A 17,630-nucleotide genomic window follows, 5' to 3' on the forward strand; every position below is an offset into this window, starting at 1 on the left:
AAAACTCATTTTGTTCAGTTCCTTTTTAAAGGAAAGCATGTATTTAGCCAATCAAAGTAGTAATATGATGCTTTGGCTAAAACCAACGAAAGTGCAAACTCTGTAGCTAGTTAATAGGTAAGGTTTAAATCAAGCATACATATACATGTAGTAACCGCTTGATGCATTCGTGAAAGAAAAAAATATCTACATGAAAAGAAATTAACCTTAAAACTTTTTTTTTTATTAGTATTTCAATTTTTGAAGAGTGTAAAAGGTGGCAAAAATTTGCGCCGCCCGGGAATCGAACCCGGGTCGCAAGAATGGAAATCTTGCATGATACCACTACACCAGCGGCGCTTCAATATGAAGAAGTGAATTTTATGTATTTCTATATATCCGGGTACCCTGTGATACTGCAACTTGTCTACTGTTCACCAGAAAATACATCAACTTGTCATATACATCTAACATTCTTGCAACAGACCTGTAGTTAAATCGAGAAAAACTGTCACGGGCAATAGGAACAAAAATTTGTTAAAAGCAAGGGGTTTTGCGTAAAAAGGTGGCAAAATCTGCCCCCAGTGAGAGTCGAACTCACGACCCCTGGTTTACGAGACCAGTGCTCTAACCACTGAGCTATAGGGGCTTTGACGTATCTTTCGCTTAATGTAGTATATGTTCATCAGGCAAAATTTCTCTCGAAATTTGATGTAAAAAGCCAAATTCAGGATAGAATACTAGAAAACTCATTTTGTTCAGTTCCTTTTTAAAGGAAAGCATGTATTTAGCCAATCAAAGTAGTAATATGATGCTTTGGCTAAAACCAACGAAAGTGCAAACTCTGTAGCTAGTTAATAGGTAAGGTTTAAATCAAGCATACATATACATGTAGTAACCGCTTGATGCATTCGTGAAAGAAAAAAATATCTACATGAAAAGAAATTAACCTTAAAACTTTTTTTTTTATTAGTATTTCAATTTTTGAAGAGTGTAAAAGGTGGCAAAAATTTGCGCCGCCCGGGAATCGAACCCGGGTCGCAAGAATGGGAATCTTGCATGATACCACTACACCAGCGGCGCTTCAATATGAAGAAGTGAATTTTATGTATTTCTATATATCCGGGTACCCTGTGATACTGCAACTTGTCTACTGTTCACCAGAAAATACATCAACTTGTCATATACATCTAACATTCTTGCAACAGACCTGTAGTTAAATCGAGAAAAACTGTCACGGGCAATAGGAACAAAAATTTGTTAAAAGCAAGGGGTTTTGCGTAAAAAGGTGGCAAAATCTGCCCCCAGTGAGAGTCGAACTCACGACCCCTGGTTTACGAGACCAGTGCTCTAACCACTGAGCTATAGGGGCTTTGACGCATCTTTCGCTTAATGTAGTATATGTTCATCAGGCAAAATTTCTCTCGAAATTTGATGTAAAAAGCCAAATTCAGGATAGAATACTAGAAAACTCATTTTGTTCAGTTCCTTTTTAAAGGAAAGCATGTATTTAGCCAATCAAAGTAGTAATATGATGCTTTGGCTAAAACCAACGAAAGTGCAAACTCTGTAGCTAGTTAATAGGTAAGGTTTAAATCAAGCATACATATACATGTAGTAACCGCTTGATGCATTCGTGAAAGAAAAAAATATCTACATGAAAAGAAATTAACCTTAAAACTTTTTTTTTTATTAGTATTTCAATTTTTGAAGAGTGTAAAAGGTGGCAAAAATTTGCGCCGCCCGGGAATCGAACCCGGGTCGCAAGAATGGCAATCTTGCATCATACCACTACACCAGCGGCGCTTCAATATGAAGAAGTGAATTTTATGTATTTCTATATATCCGGGTACCCTGTGATACTGCAACTTGTCTACTGTTCACCAGAAAATACATCAACTTGTCATATACATCTAACATTCTTGCAACAGACCTGTAGTTAAATCGAGAAAAACTGTCACGGGCAATAGGAACAAAAATTTGTTAAAAGCAAGGGGTTTTGCGTAAAAAGGTGGCAAAATCTGCCCCCAGTGAGAGTCGAACTCACGACCCCTGGTTTACGAGACCAGTGCTCTAACCACTGAGCTATAGGGGCTTTGACGTATCTTTCGCTTAATGTAGTATATGTTCATCAGGCAAAATTTCTCTCGAAATTTGATGTAAAAAGCCAAATTCAGGATAGAATACTAGAAAACTCATTTTGTTCAGTTCCTTTTTAAAGGAAAGCATGTATTTAGCCAATCAAAGTAGTAATATGATGCTTTGGCTAAAACCAACGAAAGTGCAAACTCTGTAGCTAGTTAATAGGTAAGGTTTAAATCAAGCATACATATACATGTAGTAACCGCTTGATGCATTCGTGAAAGAAAAAAATATCTACATGAAAAGAAATTAACCTTAAAACTTTTTTTTTTATTAGTATTTCAATTTTTGAAGAGTGTAAAAGGTGGCAAAAATTTGCGCCGCCCGGGAATCGAACCCGGGTCGCAAGAATGGGAATCTTGCATGATACCACTACACCAGCGGCGCTTCAATATGAAGAAGTGAATTTTATGTATTTCTATATATCCGGGTACCCTGTGATACTGCAACTTGTCTACTGTTCACCAGAAAATACATCAACTTGTCATATACATCTAACATTCTTGCAACAGACCTGTAGTTAAATCGAGAAAAACTGTCACGGGCAATAGGAACAAAAATTTGTTAAAAGCAAGGGGTTTTGCGTAAAAAGGTGGCAAAATCTGCCCCCAGTGAGAGTCGAACTCACGACCCCTGGTTTACGAGACCAGTGCTCTAACCACTGAGCTATAGGGGCTTTGACGTATCTTTCGCTTAATGTAGTATATGTTCATCAGGCAAAATTTCTCTCGAAATTTGATGTAAAAAGCCAAATTCAGGATAGAATACTAGAAAACTCATTTTGTTCAGTTCCTTTTTAAAGGAAAGCATGTATTTAGCCAATCAAAGTAGTAATATGATGCTTTGGCTAAAACCAACGAAAGTGCAAACTCTGTAGCTAGTTAATAGGTAAGGTTTAAATCAAGCATACATATACATGTAGTAACCGCTTGATGCATTCGTGAAAGAAAAAAATATCTACATGAAAAGAAATTAACCTTAAAACTTTTTTTTTTATTAGTATTTCAATTTTTGAAGAGTGTAAAAGGTGGCAAAAATTTGCGCCGCCCGGGAATCGAACCCGGGTCGCAAGAATGGGAATCTTGCATGATACCACTACACCAGCGGCGCTTCAATATGAAGAAGTGAATTTTATGTATTTCTATATATCCGGGTACCCTGTGATACTGCAACTTGTCTACTGTTCACCAGAAAATACATCAACTTGTCATATACATCTAACATTCTTGCAACAGACCTGTAGTTAAATCGAGAAAAACTGTCACGGGCAATAGGAACAAAAATTTGTTAAAAGCAAGGGGTTTTGCGTAAAAAGGTGGCAAAATCTGCCCCCAGTGAGAGTCGAACTCACGACCCCTGGTTTACGAGACCAGTGCTCTAACCACTGAGCTATAGGGGCTTTGACGTATCTTTCGCTTAATGTAGTATATGTTCATCAGGCAAAATTTCTCTCGAAATTTGATGTAAAAAGCCAAATTCAGGATAGAATACTAGAAAACTCATTTTGTTCAGTTCCTTTTTAAAGGAAAGCATGTATTTAGCCAATCAAAGTAGTAATATGATGCTTTGGCTAAAACCAACGAAAGTGCAAACTCTGTAGCTAGTTAATAGGTAAGGTTTAAATCAAGCATACATATACATGTAGTAACCGCTTGATGCATTCGTGAAAGAAAAAAATATCTACATGAAAAGAAATTAACCTTAAAACTTTTTTTTTTATTAGTATTTCAATTTTTGAAGAGTGTAAAAGGTGGCAAAAATTTGCGCCGCCCGGGAATCAAACCCGGGTCGCAAGAATGGCAATCTTGCATCATACCACTACACCAGCGGCGCTTCAATATGAAGAAGTGAATTTTATGTATTTCTATATATCCGGGTACCCTGTGATACTGCAACTTGTCTACTGTTCACCAGAAAATACATCAACTTGTCATATACATCTAACATTCTTGCAACAGACCTGTAGTTAAATCGAGAAAAACTGTCACGGGCAATAGGAACAAAAATTTGTTAAAAGCAAGGGGTTTTGCGTAAAAAGGTGGCAAAATCTGCCCCCAGTGAGAGTCGAACTCACGACCCCTGGTTTACGAGACCAGTGCTCTAACCACTGAGCTATAGGGGCTTTGACGCATCTTTCGCTTAATGTAGTATATGTTCATCAGGCAAAATTTCTCTCGAAATTTGATGTAAAAAGCCAAATTCAGGATAGAATACTAGAAAACTCATTTTGTTCAGTTCCTTTTTAAAGGAAAGCATGTATTTAGCCAATCAAAGTAGTAATATGATGCTTTGGCTAAAACCAACGAAAGTGCAAACTCTGTAGCTAGTTAATAGGTAAGGTTTAAATCAAGCATACATATACATGTAGTAACCGCTTGATGCATTCGTGAAAGAAAAAAATATCTACATGAAAAGAAATTAACCTTAAAACTTTTTTTTTTATTAGTATTTCAATTTTTGAAGAGTGTAAAAGGTGGCAAAAATTTGCGCCGCCCGGGAATCGAACCCGGGTCGCAAGAATGGGAATCTTGCATGATACCACTACACCAGCGGCGCTTCAATATGAAGAAGTGAATTTTATGTATTTCTATATATCCGGGTACCCTGTGATACTGCAACTTGTCTACTGTTCACCAGAAAATACATCAACTTGTCATATACATCTAACATTCTTGCAACAGACCTGTAGTTAAATCGAGAAAAACTGTCACGGGCAATAGGAACAAAAATTTGTTAAAAGCAAGGGGTTTTGCGTAAAAAGGTGGCAAAATCTGCCCCCAGTGAGAGTCGAACTCACGACCCCTGGTTTACGAGACCAGTGCTCTAACCACTGAGCTATAGGGGCTTTGACGTATCTTTCGCTTAATGTAGTATATGTTCATCAGGCAAAATTTCTCTCGAAATTTGATGTAAAAAGCCAAATTCAGGATAGAATACTAGAAAACTCATTTTGTTCAGTTCCTTTTTAAAGGAAAGCATGTATTTAGCCAATCAAAGTAGTAATATGATGCTTTGGCTAAAACCAACGAAAGTGCAAACTCTGTAGCTAGTTAATAGGTAAGGTTTAAATCAAGCATACATATACATGTAGTAACCGCTTGATGCATTCGTGAAAGAAAAAAATATCTACATGAAAAGAAATTAACCTTAAAACTTTTTTTTTTATTAGTATTTCAATTTTTGAAGAGTGTAAAAGGTGGCAAAAATTTGCGCCGCCCGGGAATCGAACCCGGGTCGCAAGAATGGGAATCTTGCATGATACCACTACACCAGCGGCGCTTCAATATGAAGAAGTGAATTTTATGTATTTCTATATATCCGGGTACCCTGTGATACTGCAACTTGTCTACTGTTCACCAGAAAATACATCAACTTGTCATATACATCTAACATTCTTGCAACAGACCTGTAGTTAAATCGAGAAAAACTGTCACGGGCAATAGGAACAAAAATTTGTTAAAAGCAAGGGGTTTTGCGTAAAAAGGTGGCAAAATCTGCCCCCAGTGAGAGTCGAACTCACGACCCCTGGTTTACGAGACCAGTGCTCTAACCACTGAGCTATAGGGGCTTTGACGTATCTTTCGCTTAATGTAGTATATGTTCATCAGGCAAAATTTCTCTCGAAATTTGATGTAAAAAGCCAAATTCAGGATAGAATACTAGAAAACTCATTTTGTTCAGTTCCTTTTTAAAGGAAAGCATGTATTTAGCCAATCAAAGTAGTAATATGATGCTTTGGCTAAAACCAACGAAAGTGCAAACTCTGTAGCTAGTTAATAGGTAAGGTTTAAATCAAGCATACATATACATGTAGTAACCGCTTGATGCATTCGTGAAAGAAAAAAATATCTACATGAAAAGAAATTAACCTTAAAACTTTTTTTTTTATTAGTATTTCAATTTTTGAAGAGTGTAAAAGGTGGCAAAAATTTGCGCCGCCCGGGAATCGAACCCGGGTCGCAAGAATGGGAATCTTGCATGATACCACTACACCAGCGGCGCTTCAATATGAAGAAGTGAATTTTATGTATTTCTATATATCCGGGTACCCTGTGATACTGCAACTTGTCTACTGTTCACCAGAAAATACATCAACTTGTCATATACATCTAACATTCTTGCAACAGACCTGTAGTTAAATCGAGAAAAACTGTCACGGGCAATAGGAACAAAAATTTGTTAAAAGCAAGGGGTTTTGCGTAAAAAGGTGGCAAAATCTGCCCCCAGTGAGAGTCGAACTCACGACCCCTGGTTTACGAGACCAGTGCTCTAACCACTGAGCTATAGGGGCTTTGACGCATCTTTCGCTTAATGTAGTATATGTTCATCAGGCAAAATTTCTCTCGAAATTTGATGTAAAAAGCCAAATTCAGGATAGAATACTAGAAAACTCATTTTGTTCAGTTCCTTTTTAAAGGAAAGCATGTATTTAGCCAATCAAAGTAGTAATATGATGCTTTGGCTAAAACCAACGAAAGTGCAAACTCTGTAGCTAGTTAATAGGTAAGGTTTAAATCAAGCATACATATACATGTAGTAACCGCTTGATGCATTCGTGAAAGAAAAAAATATCTACATGAAAAGAAATTAACCTTAAAACTTTTTTTTTTATTAGTATTTCAATTTTTGAAGAGTGTAAAAGGTGGCAAAAATTTGCGCCGCCCGGGAATCGAACCCGGGTCGCAAGAATGGGAATCTTGCATGATACCACTACACCAGCGGCGCTTCAATATGAAGAAGTGAATTTTATGTATTTCTATATATCCGGGTACCCTGTGATACTGCAACTTGTCTACTGTTCACCAGAAAATACATCAACTTGTCATATACATCTAACATTCTTGCAACAGACCTGTAGTTAAATCGAGAAAAACTGTCACGGGCAATAGGAACAAAAATTTGTTAAAAGCAAGGGGTTTTGCGTAAAAAGGTGGCAAAATCTGCCCCCAGTGAGAGTCGAACTCACGACCCCTGGTTTACGAGACCAGTGCTCTAACCACTGAGCTATAGGGGCTTTGACGTATCTTTCGCTTAATGTAGTATATGTTCATCAGGCAAAATTTCTCTCGAAATTTGATGTAAAAAGCCAAATTCAGGATAGAATACTAGAAAACTCATTTTGTTCAGTTCCTTTTTAAAGGAAAGCATGTATTTAGCCAATCAAAGTAGTAATATGATGCTTTGGCTAAAACCAACGAAAGTGCAAACTCTGTAGCTAGTTAATAGGTAAGGTTTAAATCAAGCATACATATACATGTAGTAACCGCTTGATGCATTCGTGAAAGAAAAAAATATCTACATGAAAAGAAATTAACCTTAAAACTTTTTTTTTTATTAGTATTTCAATTTTTGAAGAGTGTAAAAGGTGGCAAAAATTTGCGCCGCCCGGGAATCGAACCCGGGTCGCAAGAATGGGAATCTTGCATGATACCACTACACCAGCGGCGCTTCAATATGAAGAAGTGAATTTTATGTATTTCTATATATCCGGGTACCCTGTGATACTGCAACTTGTCTACTGTTCACCAGAAAATACATCAACTTGTCATATACATCTAACATTCTTGCAACAGACCTGTAGTTAAATCGAGAAAAACTGTCACGGGCAATAGGAACAAAAATTTGTTAAAAGCAAGGGGTTTTGCGTAAAAAGGTGGCAAAATCTGCCCCCAGTGAGAGTCGAACTCACGACCCCTGGTTTACGAGACCAGTGCTCTAACCACTGAGCTATAGGGGCTTTGACGCATCTTTCGCTTAATGTAGTATATGTTCATCAGGCAAAATTTCTCTCGAAATTTGATGTAAAAAGCCAAATTCAGGATAGAATACTAGAAAACTCATTTTGTTCAGTTCCTTTTTAAAGGAAAGCATGTATTTAGCCAATCAAAGTAGTAATATGATGCTTTGGCTAAAACCAACGAAAGTGCAAACTCTGTAGCTAGTTAATAGGTAAGGTTTAAATCAAGCATACATATACATGTAGTAACCGCTTGATGCATTCGTGAAAGAAAAAAATATCTACATGAAAAGAAATTAACCTTAAAACTTTTTTTTTTATTAGTATTTCAATTTTTGAAGAGTGTAAAAGGTGGCAAAAATTTGCGCCGCCCGGGAATCGAACCCGGGTCGCAAGAATGGGAATCTTGCATGATACCACTACACCAGCGGCGCTTCAATATGAAGAAGTGAATTTTATGTATTTCTATATATCCGGGTACCCTGTGATACTGCAACTTGTCTACTGTTCACCAGAAAATACATCAACTTGTCATATACATCTAACATTCTTGCAACAGACCTGTAGTTAAATCGAGAAAAACTGTCACGGGCAATAGGAACAAAAATTTGTTAAAAGCAAGGGGTTTTGCGTAAAAAGGTGGCAAAATCTGCCCCCAGTGAGAGTCGAACTCACGACCCCTGGTTTACGAGACCAGTGCTCTAACCACTGAGCTATAGGGGCTTTGACGTATCTTTCGCTTAATGTAGTATATGTTCATCAGGCAAAATTTCTCTCGAAATTTGATGTAAAAAGCCAAATTCAGGATAGAATACTAGAAAACTCATTTTGTTCAGTTCCTTTTTAAAGGAAAGCATGTATTTAGCCAATCAAAGTAGTAATATGATGCTTTGGCTAAAACCAACGAAAGTGCAAACTCTGTAGCTAGTTAATAGGTAAGGTTTAAATCAAGCATACATATACATGTAGTAACCGCTTGATGCATTCGTGAAAGAAAAAAATATCTACATGAAAAGAAATTAACCTTAAAACTTTTTTTTTTATTAGTATTTCAATTTTTGAAGAGTGTAAAAGGTGGCAAAAATTTGCGCCGCCCGGGAATCGAACCCGGGTCGCAAGAATGGGAATCTTGCATGATACCACTACACCAGCGGCGCTTCAATATGAAGAAGTGAATTTTATGTATTTCTATATATCCGGGTACCCTGTGATACTGCAACTTGTCTACTGTTCACCAGAAAATACATCAACTTGTCATATACATCTAACATTCTTGCAACAGACCTGTAGTTAAATCGAGAAAAACTGTCACGGGCAATAGGAACAAAAATTTGTTAAAAGCAAGGGGTTTTGCGTAAAAAGGTGGCAAAATCTGCCCCCAGTGAGAGTCGAACTCACGACCCCTGGTTTACGAGACCAGTGCTCTAACCACTGAGCTATAGGGGCTTTGACGCATCTTTCGCTTAATGTAGTATATGTTCATCAGGCAAAATTTCTCTCGAAATTTGATGTAAAAAGCCAAATTCAGGATAGAATACTAGAAAACTCATTTTGTTCAGTTCCTTTTTAAAGGAAAGCATGTATTTAGCCAATCAAAGTAGTAATATGATGCTTTGGCTAAAACCAACGAAAGTGCAAACTCTGTAGCTAGTTAATAGGTAAGGTTTAAATCAAGCATACATATACATGTAGTAACCGCTTGATGCATTCGTGAAAGAAAAAAATATCTACATGAAAAGAAATTAACCTTAAAACTTTTTTTTTTATTAGTATTTCAATTTTTGAAGAGTGTAAAAGGTGGCAAAAATTTGCGCCGCCCGGGAATCGAACCCGGGTCGCAAGAATGGGAATCTTGCATGATACCACTACACCAGCGGCGCTTCAATATGAAGAAGTGAATTTTATGTATTTCTATATATCCGGGTACCCTGTGATACTGCAACTTGTCTACTGTTCACCAGAAAATACATCAACTTGTCATATACATCTAACATTCTTGCAACAGACCTGTAGTTAAATCGAGAAAAACTGTCACGGGCAATAGGAACAAAAATTTGTTAAAAGCAAGGGGTTTTGCGTAAAAAGGTGGCAAAATCTGCCCCCAGTGAGAGTCGAACTCACGACCCCTGGTTTACGAGACCAGTGCTCTAACCACTGAGCTATAGGGGCTTTGACGTATCTTTCGCTTAATGTAGTATATGTTCATCAGGCAAAATTTCTCTCGAAATTTGATGTAAAAAGCCAAATTCAGGATAGAATACTAGAAAACTCATTTTGTTCAGTTCCTTTTTAAAGGAAAGCATGTATTTAGCCAATCAAAGTAGTAATATGATGCTTTGGCTAAAACCAACGAAAGTGCAAACTCTGTAGCTAGTTAATAGGTAAGGTTTAAATCAAGCATACATATACATGTAGTAACCGCTTGATGCATTCGTGAAAGAAAAAAATATCTACATGAAAAGAAATTAACCTTAAAACTTTTTTTTTTATTAGTATTTCAATTTTTGAAGAGTGTAAAAGGTGGCAAAAATTTGCGCCGCCCGGGAATCGAACCCGGGTCGCAAGAATGGGAATCTTGCATGATACCACTACACCAGCGGCGCTTCAATATGAAGAAGTGAATTTTATGTATTTCTATATATCCGGGTACCCTGTGATACTGCAACTTGTCTACTGTTCACCAGAAAATACATCAACTTGTCATATACATCTAACATTCTTGCAACAGACCTGTAGTTAAATCGAGAAAAACTGTCACGGGCAATAGGAACAAAAATTTGTTAAAAGCAAGGGGTTTTGCGTAAAAAGGTGGCAAAATCTGCCCCCAGTGAGAGTCGAACTCACGACCCCTGGTTTACGAGACCAGTGCTCTAACCACTGAGCTATAGGGGCTTTGACGCATCTTTCGCTTAATGTAGTATATGTTCATCAGGCAAAATTTCTCTCGAAATTTGATGTAAAAAGCCAAATTCAGGATAGAATACTAGAAAACTCATTTTGTTCAGTTCCTTTTTAAAGGAAAGCATGTATTTAGCCAATCAAAGTAGTAATATGATGCTTTGGCTAAAACCAACGAAAGTGCAAACTCTGTAGCTAGTTAATAGGTAAGGTTTAAATCAAGCATACATATACATGTAGTAACCGCTTGATGCATTCGTGAAAGAAAAAAATATCTACATGAAAAGAAATTAACCTTAAAACTTTTTTTTTTATTAGTATTTCAATTTTTGAAGAGTGTAAAAGGTGGCAAAAATTTGCGCCGCCCGGGAATCGAACCCGGGTCGCAAGAATGGGAATCTTGCATGATACCACTACACCAGCGGCGCTTCAATATGAAGAAGTGAATTTTATGTATTTCTATATATCCGGGTACCCTGTGATACTGCAACTTGTCTACTGTTCACCAGAAAATACATCAACTTGTCATATACATCTAACATTCTTGCAACAGACCTGTAGTTAAATCGAGAAAAACTGTCACGGGCAATAGGAACAAAAATTTGTTAAAAGCAAGGGGTTTTGCGTAAAAAGGTGGCAAAATCTGCCCCCAGTGAGAGTCGAACTCACGACCCCTGGTTTACGAGACCAGTGCTCTAACCACTGAGCTATAGGGGCTTTGACGCATCTTTCGCTTAATGTAGTATATGTTCATCAGGCAAAATTTCTCTCGAAATTTGATGTAAAAAGCCAAATTCAGGATAGAATACTAGAAAACTCATTTTGTTCAGTTCCTTTTTAAAGGAAAGCATGTATTTAGCCAATCAAAGTAGTAATATGATGCTTTGGCTAAAACCAACGAAAGTGCAAACTCTGTAGCTAGTTAATAGGTAAGGTTTAAATCAAGCATACATATACATGTAGTAACCGCTTGATGCATTCGTGAAAGAAAAAAATATCTACATGAAAAGAAATTAACCTTAAAACTTTTTTTTTTATTAGTATTTCAATTTTTGAAGAGTGTAAAAGGTGGCAAAAATTTGCGCCGCCCGGGAATCGAACCCGGGTCGCAAGAATGGGAATCTTGCATGATACCACTACACCAGCGGCGCTTCAATATGAAGAAGTGAATTTTATGTATTTCTATATATCCGGGTACCCTGTGATACTGCAACTTGTCTACTGTTCACCAGAAAATACATCAACTTGTCATATACATCTAACATTCTTGCAACAGACCTGTAGTTAAATCGAGAAAAACTGTCACGGGCAATAGGAACAAAAATTTGTTAAAAGCAAGGGGTTTTGCGTAAAAAGGTGGCAAAATCTGCCCCCAGTGAGAGTCGAACTCACGACCCCTGGTTTACGAGACCAGTGCTCTAACCACTGAGCTATAGGGGCTTTGACGCATCTTTCGCTTAATGTAGTATATGTTCATCAGGCAAAATTTCTCTCGAAATTTGATGTAAAAAGCCAAATTCAGGATAGAATACTAGAAAACTCATTTTGTTCAGTTCCTTTTTAAAGGAAAGCATGTATTTAGCCAATCAAAGTAGTAATATGATGCTTTGGCTAAAACCAACGAAAGTGCAAACTCTGTAGCTAGTTAATAGGTAAGGTTTAAATCAAGCATACATATACATGTAGTAACCGCTTGATGCATTCGTGAAAGAAAAAAATATCTACATGAAAAGAAATTAACCTTAAAACTTTTTTTTTTATTAGTATTTCAATTTTTGAAGAGTGTAAAAGGTGGCAAAAATTTGCGCCGCCCGGGAATCGAACCCGGGTCGCAAGAATGGGAATCTTGCATGATACCACTACACCAGCGGCGCTTCAATATGAAGAAGTGAATTTTATGTATTTCTATATATCCGGGTACCCTGTGATACTGCAACTTGTCTACTGTTCACCAGAAAATACATCAACTTGTCATATACATCTAACATTCTTGCAACAGACCTGTAGTTAAATCGAGAAAAACTGTCACGGGCAATAGGAACAAAAATTTGTTAAAAGCAAGGGGTTTTGCGTAAAAAGGTGGCAAAATCTGCCCCCAGTGAGAGTCGAACTCACGACCCCTGGTTTACGAGACCAGTGCTCTAACCACTGAGCTATAGGGGCTTTGACGTATCTTTCGCTTAATGTAGTATATGTTCATCAGGCAAAATTTCTCTCGAAATTTGATGTAAAAAGCCAAATTCAGGATAGAATACTAGAAAACTCATTTTGTTCAGTTCCTTTTTAAAGGAAAGCATGTATTTAGCCAATCAAAGTAGTAATATGATGCTTTGGCTAAAACCAACGAAAGTGCAAACTCTGTAGCTAGTTAATAGGTAAGGTTTAAATCAAGCATACATATACATGTAGTAACCGCTTGATGCATTCGTGAAAGAAAAAAATATCTACATGAAAAGAAATTAACCTTAAAACTTTTTTTTTTATTAGTATTTCAATTTTTGAAGAGTGTAAAAGGTGGCAAAAATTTGCGCCGCCCGGGAATCGAACCCGGGTCGCAAGAATGGGAATCTTGCATGATACCACTACACCAGCGGCGCTTCAATATGAAGAAGTGAATTTTATGTATTTCTATATATCCGGGTACCCTGTGATACTGCAACTTGTCTACTGTTCACCAGAAAATACATCAACTTGTCATATACATCTAACATTCTTGCAACAGACCTGTAGTTAAATCGAGAAAAACTGTCACGGGCAATAGGAACAAAAATTTGTTAAAAGCAAGGGGTTTTGCGTAAAAAGGTGGCAAAATCTGCCCCCAGTGAGAGTCGAACTCACGACCCCTGGTTTACGAGACCAGTGCTCTAACCACTGAGCTATAGGGGCTTTGACGCATCTTTCGCTTAATGTAGTATATGTTCATCAGGCAAAATTTCTCTCGAAATTTGATGTAAAAAGCCAAATTCAGGATAGAATACTAGAAAACTCATTTTGTTCAGTTCCTTTTTAAAGGAAAGCATGTATTTAGCCAATCAAAGTAGTAATATGATGCTTTGGCTAAAACCAACGAAAGTGCAAACTCTGTAGCTAGTTAATAGGTAAGGTTTAAATCAAGCATACATATACATGTAGTAACCGCTTGATGCATTCGTGAAAGAAAAAAATATCTACATGAAAAGAAATTAACCTTAAAACTTTTTTTTTTATTAGTATTTCAATTTTTGAAGAGTGTAAAAGGTGGCAAAAATTTGCGCCGCCCGGGAATCGAACCCGGGTCGCAAGAATGGGAATCTTGCATGATACCACTACACCAGCGGCGCTTCAATATGAAGAAGTGAATTTTATGTATTTCTATATATCCGGGTACCCTGTGATACTGCAACTTGTCTACTGTTCACCAGAAAATACATCAACTTGTCATATACATCTAACATTCTTGCAACAGACCTGTAGTTAAATCGAGAAAAACTGTCACGGGCAATAGGAACAAAAATTTGTTAAAAGCAAGGGGTTTTGCGTAAAAAGGTGGCAAAATCTGCCCCCAGTGAGAGTCGAACTCACGACCCCTGGTTTACGAGACCAGTGCTCTAACCACTGAGCTATAGGGGCTTTGACGCATCTTTCGCTTAATGTAGTATATGTTCATCAGGCAAAATTTCTCTCGAAATTTGATGTAAAAAGCCAAATTCAGGATAGAATACTAGAAAACTCATTTTGTTCAGTTCCTTTTTAAAGGAAAGCATGTATTTAGCCAATCAAAGTAGTAATATGATGCTTTGGCTAAAACCAACGAAAGTGCAAACTCTGTAGCTAGTTAATAGGTAAGGTTTAAATCAAGCATACATATACATGTAGTAACCGCTTGATGCATTCGTGAAAGAAAAAAATATCTACATGAAAAGAAATTAACCTTAAAACTTTTTTTTTTATTAGTATTTCAATTTTTGAAGAGTGTAAAAGGTGGCAAAAATTTGCGCCGCCCGGGAATCGAACCCGGGTCGCAAGAATGGGAATCTTGCATGATACCACTACACCAGCGGCGCTTCAATATGAAGAAGTGAATTTTATGTATTTCTATATATCCGGGTACCCTGTGATACTGCAACTTGTCTACTGTTCACCAGAAAATACATCAACTTGTCATATACATCTAACATTCTTGCAACAGACCTGTAGTTAAATCGAGAAAAACTGTCACGGGCAATAGGAACAAAAATTTGTTAAAAGCAAGGGGTTTTGCGTAAAAAGGTGGCAAAATCTGCCCCCAGTGAGAGTCGAACTCACGACCCCTGGTTTACGAGACCAGTGCTCTAACCACTGAGCTATAGGGGCTTTGACGTATCTTTCGCTTAATGTAGTATATGTTCATCAGGCAAAATTTCTCTCGAAATTTGATGTAAAAAGCCAAATTCAGGATAGAATACTAGAAAACTCATTTTGTTCAGTTCCTTTTTAAAGGAAAGCATGTATTTAGCCAATCAAAGTAGTAATATGATGCTTTGGCTAAAACCAACGAAAGTGCAAACTCTGTAGCTAGTTAATAGGTAAGGTTTAAATCAAGCATACATATACATGTAGTAACCGCTTGATGCATTCGTGAAAGAAAAAAATATCTACATGAAAAGAAATTAACCTTAAAACTTTTTTTTTTATTAGTATTTCAATTTTTGAAGAGTGTAAAAGGTGGCAAAAATTTGCGCCGCCCGGGAATCGAACCCGGGTCGCAAGAATGGGAATCTTGCATGATACCACTACACCAGCGGCGCTTCAATATGAAGAAGTGAATTTTATGTATTTCTATATATCCGGGTACCCTGTGATACTGCAACTTGTCTACTGTTCACCAGAAAATACATCAACTTGTCATATACATCTAACATTCTTGCAACAGACCTGTAGTTAAATCGAGAAAAACTGTCACGGGCAATAGGAACAAAAATTTGTTAAAAGCAAGGGGTTTTGCGTAAAAAGGTGGCAAAATCTGCCCCCAGTGAGAGTCGAACTCACGACCCCTGGTTTACGAGACCAGTGCTCTAACCACTGAGCTATAGGGGCTTTGACGCATCTTTCGCTTAATGTAGTATATGTTCATCAGGCAAAATTTCTCTCGAAATTTGATGTAAAAAGCCAAATTCAGGATAGAATACTAGAAAACTCATTTTGTTCAGTTCCTTTTTAAAGGAAAGCATGTATTTAGCCAATCAAAGTAGTAATATGATGCTTTGGCTAAAACCAACGAAAGTGCAAACTCTGTAGCTAGTTAATAGGTAAGGTTTAAATCAAGCATACATATACATGTAGTAACCGCTTGATGCATTCGTGAAAGAAAAAAATATCTACATGAAAAGAAATTAACCTTAAAACTTTTTTTTTTATTAGTATTTCAATTTTGAAGAGTGTAAAAGGTGGCAAAAATTTGCGCCGCCCGGGAATCGAACCCGGGTCGCAAGAATGGGAATCTTGCATGATACCACTACACCAGCGGCGCTTCAATATGAAGAAGTGAATTTTATGTATTTCTATATATCCGGGTACCCTGTGATACTGCAACTTGTCTACTGTTCACCAGAAAATACATCAACTTGTCATATACATCTAACATTCTTGCAACAGACCTGTAGTTAAATCGAGAAAAACTGTCACGGGCAATAGGAACAAAAATTTGTTAAAAGCAAGGGGTTTTGCGTAAAAAGGTGGCAAAATCTGCCCCCAGTGAGAGTCGAACTCACGACCCCTGGTTTACGAGACCAGTGCTCTAACCACTGAGCTATAGGGGCTTTGACGTATCTTTCGCTTAATGTAGTATATGTTCATCAGGCAAAATTTCTCTCGAAATTTGATGTAAAAAGCCAAATTCAGGATAGAATACTAGAAAACTCATTTTGTTCAGTTCCTTTTTAAAGGAAAGCATGTATTTAGCCAATCAAAGTAGTAATATGATGCTTTGGCTAAAACCAACGAAAGTGCAAACTCTGTAGCTAGTTAATAGGTAAGGTTTAAATCAAGCATACATATACATGTAGTAACCGCTTGATGCATTCGTGAAAGAAAAAAATATCTACATGAAAAGAAATTAACCTTAAAACTTTTTTTTTTATTAGTATTTCAATTTTTGAAGAGTGTAAAAGGTGGCAAAAATTTGCGCCGCCCGGGAATCGAACCCGGGTCGCAAGAATGGGAATCTTGCATGATACCACTACACCAGCGGCGCTTCAATATGAAGAAGTGAATTTTATGTATTTCTATATATCCGGGTACCCTGTGATACTGCAACTTGTCTACTGTTCACCAGAAAATACATCAACTTGTCATATACATCTAACATTCTTGCAACAGACCTGTAGTTAAATCGAGAAAAACTGTCACGGGCAATAGGAACAAAAATTTGTTAAAAGCAAGGGGTTTTGCGTAAAAAGGTGGCAAAATCTGCCCCCAGTGAGAGTCGAACTCACGACCCCTGGTTTACGAGACCAGTGCTCTAACCACTGAGCTATAGGGGCTTTGACGCATCTTTCGCTTAATGTAGTATATGTTCATCAGGCAAAATTTCTCTCGAAATTTGATGTAAAAAGCCAAATTCAGGATAGAATACTAGAAAACTCATTTTGTTCAGTTCCTTTTTAAAGGAAAGCATGTATTTAGCCAATCAAAGTAGTAATATGATGCTTTGGCTAAAACCAACGAAAGTGCAAACTCTGTAGCTAGTTAATAGGTAAGGTTTAAATCAAGCATACATATACATGTAGTAACCGCTTGATGCATTCGTGAAAGAAAAAATATCTACATGAAAAGAAATTAACCTTAAAACTTTTTTTTTTATTAGTATTTCAATTTTGAAGAGTGTAAAAGGTGGCAAAAATTTGCGCCGCCCGGG

General features: G+C 37.2%; 48 non-coding genes across 48 annotated transcripts; all 48 read right to left on the minus strand.

Moving 5' to 3' along the window:
- Window positions 1–268: 268 nt before the first annotated feature.
- Trnag-ucc (transfer RNA glycine (anticodon UCC)) lies at window positions 269–339 on the minus strand. The gene has a single exon. It is a non-coding gene; the product is annotated as a tRNA-Gly (tRNA).
- Window positions 340–555: 216 nt separating this feature from the next.
- On the minus strand, window positions 556–628 carry Trnat-cgu (transfer RNA threonine (anticodon CGU)). Its single transcript has one exon. It is a non-coding gene; the product is annotated as a tRNA-Thr (tRNA).
- Window positions 629–991: 363 nt separating this feature from the next.
- On the minus strand, window positions 992–1,062 carry Trnag-ccc (transfer RNA glycine (anticodon CCC)). Its single transcript has one exon. It is a non-coding gene; the product is annotated as a tRNA-Gly (tRNA).
- A 216-nt stretch (window positions 1,063–1,278) lies between these two features.
- On the minus strand, window positions 1,279–1,351 carry Trnat-cgu (transfer RNA threonine (anticodon CGU)). The gene has a single exon. It is a non-coding gene; the product is annotated as a tRNA-Thr (tRNA).
- Window positions 1,352–1,714: 363 nt separating this feature from the next.
- Window positions 1,715–1,785, minus strand: Trnag-gcc (transfer RNA glycine (anticodon GCC)). The gene has a single exon. It is a non-coding gene; the product is annotated as a tRNA-Gly (tRNA).
- A 216-nt stretch (window positions 1,786–2,001) lies between these two features.
- On the minus strand, window positions 2,002–2,074 carry Trnat-cgu (transfer RNA threonine (anticodon CGU)). Its single transcript has one exon. It is a non-coding gene; the product is annotated as a tRNA-Thr (tRNA).
- Window positions 2,075–2,437: 363 nt separating this feature from the next.
- Window positions 2,438–2,508, minus strand: Trnag-ccc (transfer RNA glycine (anticodon CCC)). Its single transcript has one exon. It is a non-coding gene; the product is annotated as a tRNA-Gly (tRNA).
- Window positions 2,509–2,724: 216 nt separating this feature from the next.
- On the minus strand, window positions 2,725–2,797 carry Trnat-cgu (transfer RNA threonine (anticodon CGU)). Its single transcript has one exon. It is a non-coding gene; the product is annotated as a tRNA-Thr (tRNA).
- Window positions 2,798–3,160: 363 nt separating this feature from the next.
- On the minus strand, window positions 3,161–3,231 carry Trnag-ccc (transfer RNA glycine (anticodon CCC)). The gene has a single exon. It is a non-coding gene; the product is annotated as a tRNA-Gly (tRNA).
- A 216-nt stretch (window positions 3,232–3,447) lies between these two features.
- Window positions 3,448–3,520, minus strand: Trnat-cgu (transfer RNA threonine (anticodon CGU)). Its single transcript has one exon. It is a non-coding gene; the product is annotated as a tRNA-Thr (tRNA).
- Window positions 3,521–3,883: 363 nt separating this feature from the next.
- Trnag-gcc (transfer RNA glycine (anticodon GCC)) lies at window positions 3,884–3,954 on the minus strand. Its single transcript has one exon. It is a non-coding gene; the product is annotated as a tRNA-Gly (tRNA).
- A 216-nt stretch (window positions 3,955–4,170) lies between these two features.
- Trnat-cgu (transfer RNA threonine (anticodon CGU)) lies at window positions 4,171–4,243 on the minus strand. Its single transcript has one exon. It is a non-coding gene; the product is annotated as a tRNA-Thr (tRNA).
- A 363-nt stretch (window positions 4,244–4,606) lies between these two features.
- Trnag-ccc (transfer RNA glycine (anticodon CCC)) lies at window positions 4,607–4,677 on the minus strand. Its single transcript has one exon. It is a non-coding gene; the product is annotated as a tRNA-Gly (tRNA).
- A 216-nt stretch (window positions 4,678–4,893) lies between these two features.
- Trnat-cgu (transfer RNA threonine (anticodon CGU)) lies at window positions 4,894–4,966 on the minus strand. The gene has a single exon. It is a non-coding gene; the product is annotated as a tRNA-Thr (tRNA).
- Window positions 4,967–5,329: 363 nt separating this feature from the next.
- Trnag-ccc (transfer RNA glycine (anticodon CCC)) lies at window positions 5,330–5,400 on the minus strand. Its single transcript has one exon. It is a non-coding gene; the product is annotated as a tRNA-Gly (tRNA).
- A 216-nt stretch (window positions 5,401–5,616) lies between these two features.
- Trnat-cgu (transfer RNA threonine (anticodon CGU)) lies at window positions 5,617–5,689 on the minus strand. Its single transcript has one exon. It is a non-coding gene; the product is annotated as a tRNA-Thr (tRNA).
- Window positions 5,690–6,052: 363 nt separating this feature from the next.
- Window positions 6,053–6,123, minus strand: Trnag-ccc (transfer RNA glycine (anticodon CCC)). The gene has a single exon. It is a non-coding gene; the product is annotated as a tRNA-Gly (tRNA).
- A 216-nt stretch (window positions 6,124–6,339) lies between these two features.
- Window positions 6,340–6,412, minus strand: Trnat-cgu (transfer RNA threonine (anticodon CGU)). Its single transcript has one exon. It is a non-coding gene; the product is annotated as a tRNA-Thr (tRNA).
- A 363-nt stretch (window positions 6,413–6,775) lies between these two features.
- Window positions 6,776–6,846, minus strand: Trnag-ccc (transfer RNA glycine (anticodon CCC)). The gene has a single exon. It is a non-coding gene; the product is annotated as a tRNA-Gly (tRNA).
- A 216-nt stretch (window positions 6,847–7,062) lies between these two features.
- Window positions 7,063–7,135, minus strand: Trnat-cgu (transfer RNA threonine (anticodon CGU)). The gene has a single exon. It is a non-coding gene; the product is annotated as a tRNA-Thr (tRNA).
- Window positions 7,136–7,498: 363 nt separating this feature from the next.
- Window positions 7,499–7,569, minus strand: Trnag-ccc (transfer RNA glycine (anticodon CCC)). The gene has a single exon. It is a non-coding gene; the product is annotated as a tRNA-Gly (tRNA).
- Window positions 7,570–7,785: 216 nt separating this feature from the next.
- Trnat-cgu (transfer RNA threonine (anticodon CGU)) lies at window positions 7,786–7,858 on the minus strand. The gene has a single exon. It is a non-coding gene; the product is annotated as a tRNA-Thr (tRNA).
- A 363-nt stretch (window positions 7,859–8,221) lies between these two features.
- On the minus strand, window positions 8,222–8,292 carry Trnag-ccc (transfer RNA glycine (anticodon CCC)). The gene has a single exon. It is a non-coding gene; the product is annotated as a tRNA-Gly (tRNA).
- Window positions 8,293–8,508: 216 nt separating this feature from the next.
- Window positions 8,509–8,581, minus strand: Trnat-cgu (transfer RNA threonine (anticodon CGU)). Its single transcript has one exon. It is a non-coding gene; the product is annotated as a tRNA-Thr (tRNA).
- Window positions 8,582–8,944: 363 nt separating this feature from the next.
- Window positions 8,945–9,015, minus strand: Trnag-ccc (transfer RNA glycine (anticodon CCC)). Its single transcript has one exon. It is a non-coding gene; the product is annotated as a tRNA-Gly (tRNA).
- A 216-nt stretch (window positions 9,016–9,231) lies between these two features.
- Window positions 9,232–9,304, minus strand: Trnat-cgu (transfer RNA threonine (anticodon CGU)). The gene has a single exon. It is a non-coding gene; the product is annotated as a tRNA-Thr (tRNA).
- A 363-nt stretch (window positions 9,305–9,667) lies between these two features.
- On the minus strand, window positions 9,668–9,738 carry Trnag-ccc (transfer RNA glycine (anticodon CCC)). The gene has a single exon. It is a non-coding gene; the product is annotated as a tRNA-Gly (tRNA).
- Window positions 9,739–9,954: 216 nt separating this feature from the next.
- On the minus strand, window positions 9,955–10,027 carry Trnat-cgu (transfer RNA threonine (anticodon CGU)). The gene has a single exon. It is a non-coding gene; the product is annotated as a tRNA-Thr (tRNA).
- A 363-nt stretch (window positions 10,028–10,390) lies between these two features.
- Trnag-ccc (transfer RNA glycine (anticodon CCC)) lies at window positions 10,391–10,461 on the minus strand. The gene has a single exon. It is a non-coding gene; the product is annotated as a tRNA-Gly (tRNA).
- Window positions 10,462–10,677: 216 nt separating this feature from the next.
- On the minus strand, window positions 10,678–10,750 carry Trnat-cgu (transfer RNA threonine (anticodon CGU)). Its single transcript has one exon. It is a non-coding gene; the product is annotated as a tRNA-Thr (tRNA).
- Window positions 10,751–11,113: 363 nt separating this feature from the next.
- Trnag-ccc (transfer RNA glycine (anticodon CCC)) lies at window positions 11,114–11,184 on the minus strand. The gene has a single exon. It is a non-coding gene; the product is annotated as a tRNA-Gly (tRNA).
- A 216-nt stretch (window positions 11,185–11,400) lies between these two features.
- Trnat-cgu (transfer RNA threonine (anticodon CGU)) lies at window positions 11,401–11,473 on the minus strand. Its single transcript has one exon. It is a non-coding gene; the product is annotated as a tRNA-Thr (tRNA).
- A 363-nt stretch (window positions 11,474–11,836) lies between these two features.
- Window positions 11,837–11,907, minus strand: Trnag-ccc (transfer RNA glycine (anticodon CCC)). Its single transcript has one exon. It is a non-coding gene; the product is annotated as a tRNA-Gly (tRNA).
- A 216-nt stretch (window positions 11,908–12,123) lies between these two features.
- Window positions 12,124–12,196, minus strand: Trnat-cgu (transfer RNA threonine (anticodon CGU)). Its single transcript has one exon. It is a non-coding gene; the product is annotated as a tRNA-Thr (tRNA).
- A 363-nt stretch (window positions 12,197–12,559) lies between these two features.
- On the minus strand, window positions 12,560–12,630 carry Trnag-ccc (transfer RNA glycine (anticodon CCC)). Its single transcript has one exon. It is a non-coding gene; the product is annotated as a tRNA-Gly (tRNA).
- A 216-nt stretch (window positions 12,631–12,846) lies between these two features.
- Trnat-cgu (transfer RNA threonine (anticodon CGU)) lies at window positions 12,847–12,919 on the minus strand. The gene has a single exon. It is a non-coding gene; the product is annotated as a tRNA-Thr (tRNA).
- Window positions 12,920–13,282: 363 nt separating this feature from the next.
- Window positions 13,283–13,353, minus strand: Trnag-ccc (transfer RNA glycine (anticodon CCC)). Its single transcript has one exon. It is a non-coding gene; the product is annotated as a tRNA-Gly (tRNA).
- A 216-nt stretch (window positions 13,354–13,569) lies between these two features.
- On the minus strand, window positions 13,570–13,642 carry Trnat-cgu (transfer RNA threonine (anticodon CGU)). Its single transcript has one exon. It is a non-coding gene; the product is annotated as a tRNA-Thr (tRNA).
- Window positions 13,643–14,005: 363 nt separating this feature from the next.
- On the minus strand, window positions 14,006–14,076 carry Trnag-ccc (transfer RNA glycine (anticodon CCC)). Its single transcript has one exon. It is a non-coding gene; the product is annotated as a tRNA-Gly (tRNA).
- Window positions 14,077–14,292: 216 nt separating this feature from the next.
- On the minus strand, window positions 14,293–14,365 carry Trnat-cgu (transfer RNA threonine (anticodon CGU)). Its single transcript has one exon. It is a non-coding gene; the product is annotated as a tRNA-Thr (tRNA).
- A 363-nt stretch (window positions 14,366–14,728) lies between these two features.
- Window positions 14,729–14,799, minus strand: Trnag-ccc (transfer RNA glycine (anticodon CCC)). Its single transcript has one exon. It is a non-coding gene; the product is annotated as a tRNA-Gly (tRNA).
- A 216-nt stretch (window positions 14,800–15,015) lies between these two features.
- On the minus strand, window positions 15,016–15,088 carry Trnat-cgu (transfer RNA threonine (anticodon CGU)). Its single transcript has one exon. It is a non-coding gene; the product is annotated as a tRNA-Thr (tRNA).
- Window positions 15,089–15,451: 363 nt separating this feature from the next.
- On the minus strand, window positions 15,452–15,522 carry Trnag-ccc (transfer RNA glycine (anticodon CCC)). Its single transcript has one exon. It is a non-coding gene; the product is annotated as a tRNA-Gly (tRNA).
- A 216-nt stretch (window positions 15,523–15,738) lies between these two features.
- Window positions 15,739–15,811, minus strand: Trnat-cgu (transfer RNA threonine (anticodon CGU)). Its single transcript has one exon. It is a non-coding gene; the product is annotated as a tRNA-Thr (tRNA).
- A 362-nt stretch (window positions 15,812–16,173) lies between these two features.
- Window positions 16,174–16,244, minus strand: Trnag-ccc (transfer RNA glycine (anticodon CCC)). Its single transcript has one exon. It is a non-coding gene; the product is annotated as a tRNA-Gly (tRNA).
- A 216-nt stretch (window positions 16,245–16,460) lies between these two features.
- Window positions 16,461–16,533, minus strand: Trnat-cgu (transfer RNA threonine (anticodon CGU)). Its single transcript has one exon. It is a non-coding gene; the product is annotated as a tRNA-Thr (tRNA).
- A 363-nt stretch (window positions 16,534–16,896) lies between these two features.
- On the minus strand, window positions 16,897–16,967 carry Trnag-ccc (transfer RNA glycine (anticodon CCC)). Its single transcript has one exon. It is a non-coding gene; the product is annotated as a tRNA-Gly (tRNA).
- Window positions 16,968–17,183: 216 nt separating this feature from the next.
- Trnat-cgu (transfer RNA threonine (anticodon CGU)) lies at window positions 17,184–17,256 on the minus strand. Its single transcript has one exon. It is a non-coding gene; the product is annotated as a tRNA-Thr (tRNA).
- Window positions 17,257–17,630: the final 374 nt, after the last annotated feature.

The sequence above is a fragment of the Mytilus edulis genome, chromosome 7 (assembly GCF_963676685.1).
Source record: "Mytilus edulis chromosome 7, xbMytEdul2.2, whole genome shotgun sequence".
NCBI lineage: Eukaryota > Metazoa > Mollusca > Bivalvia > Mytilida > Mytilidae > Mytilus > Mytilus edulis.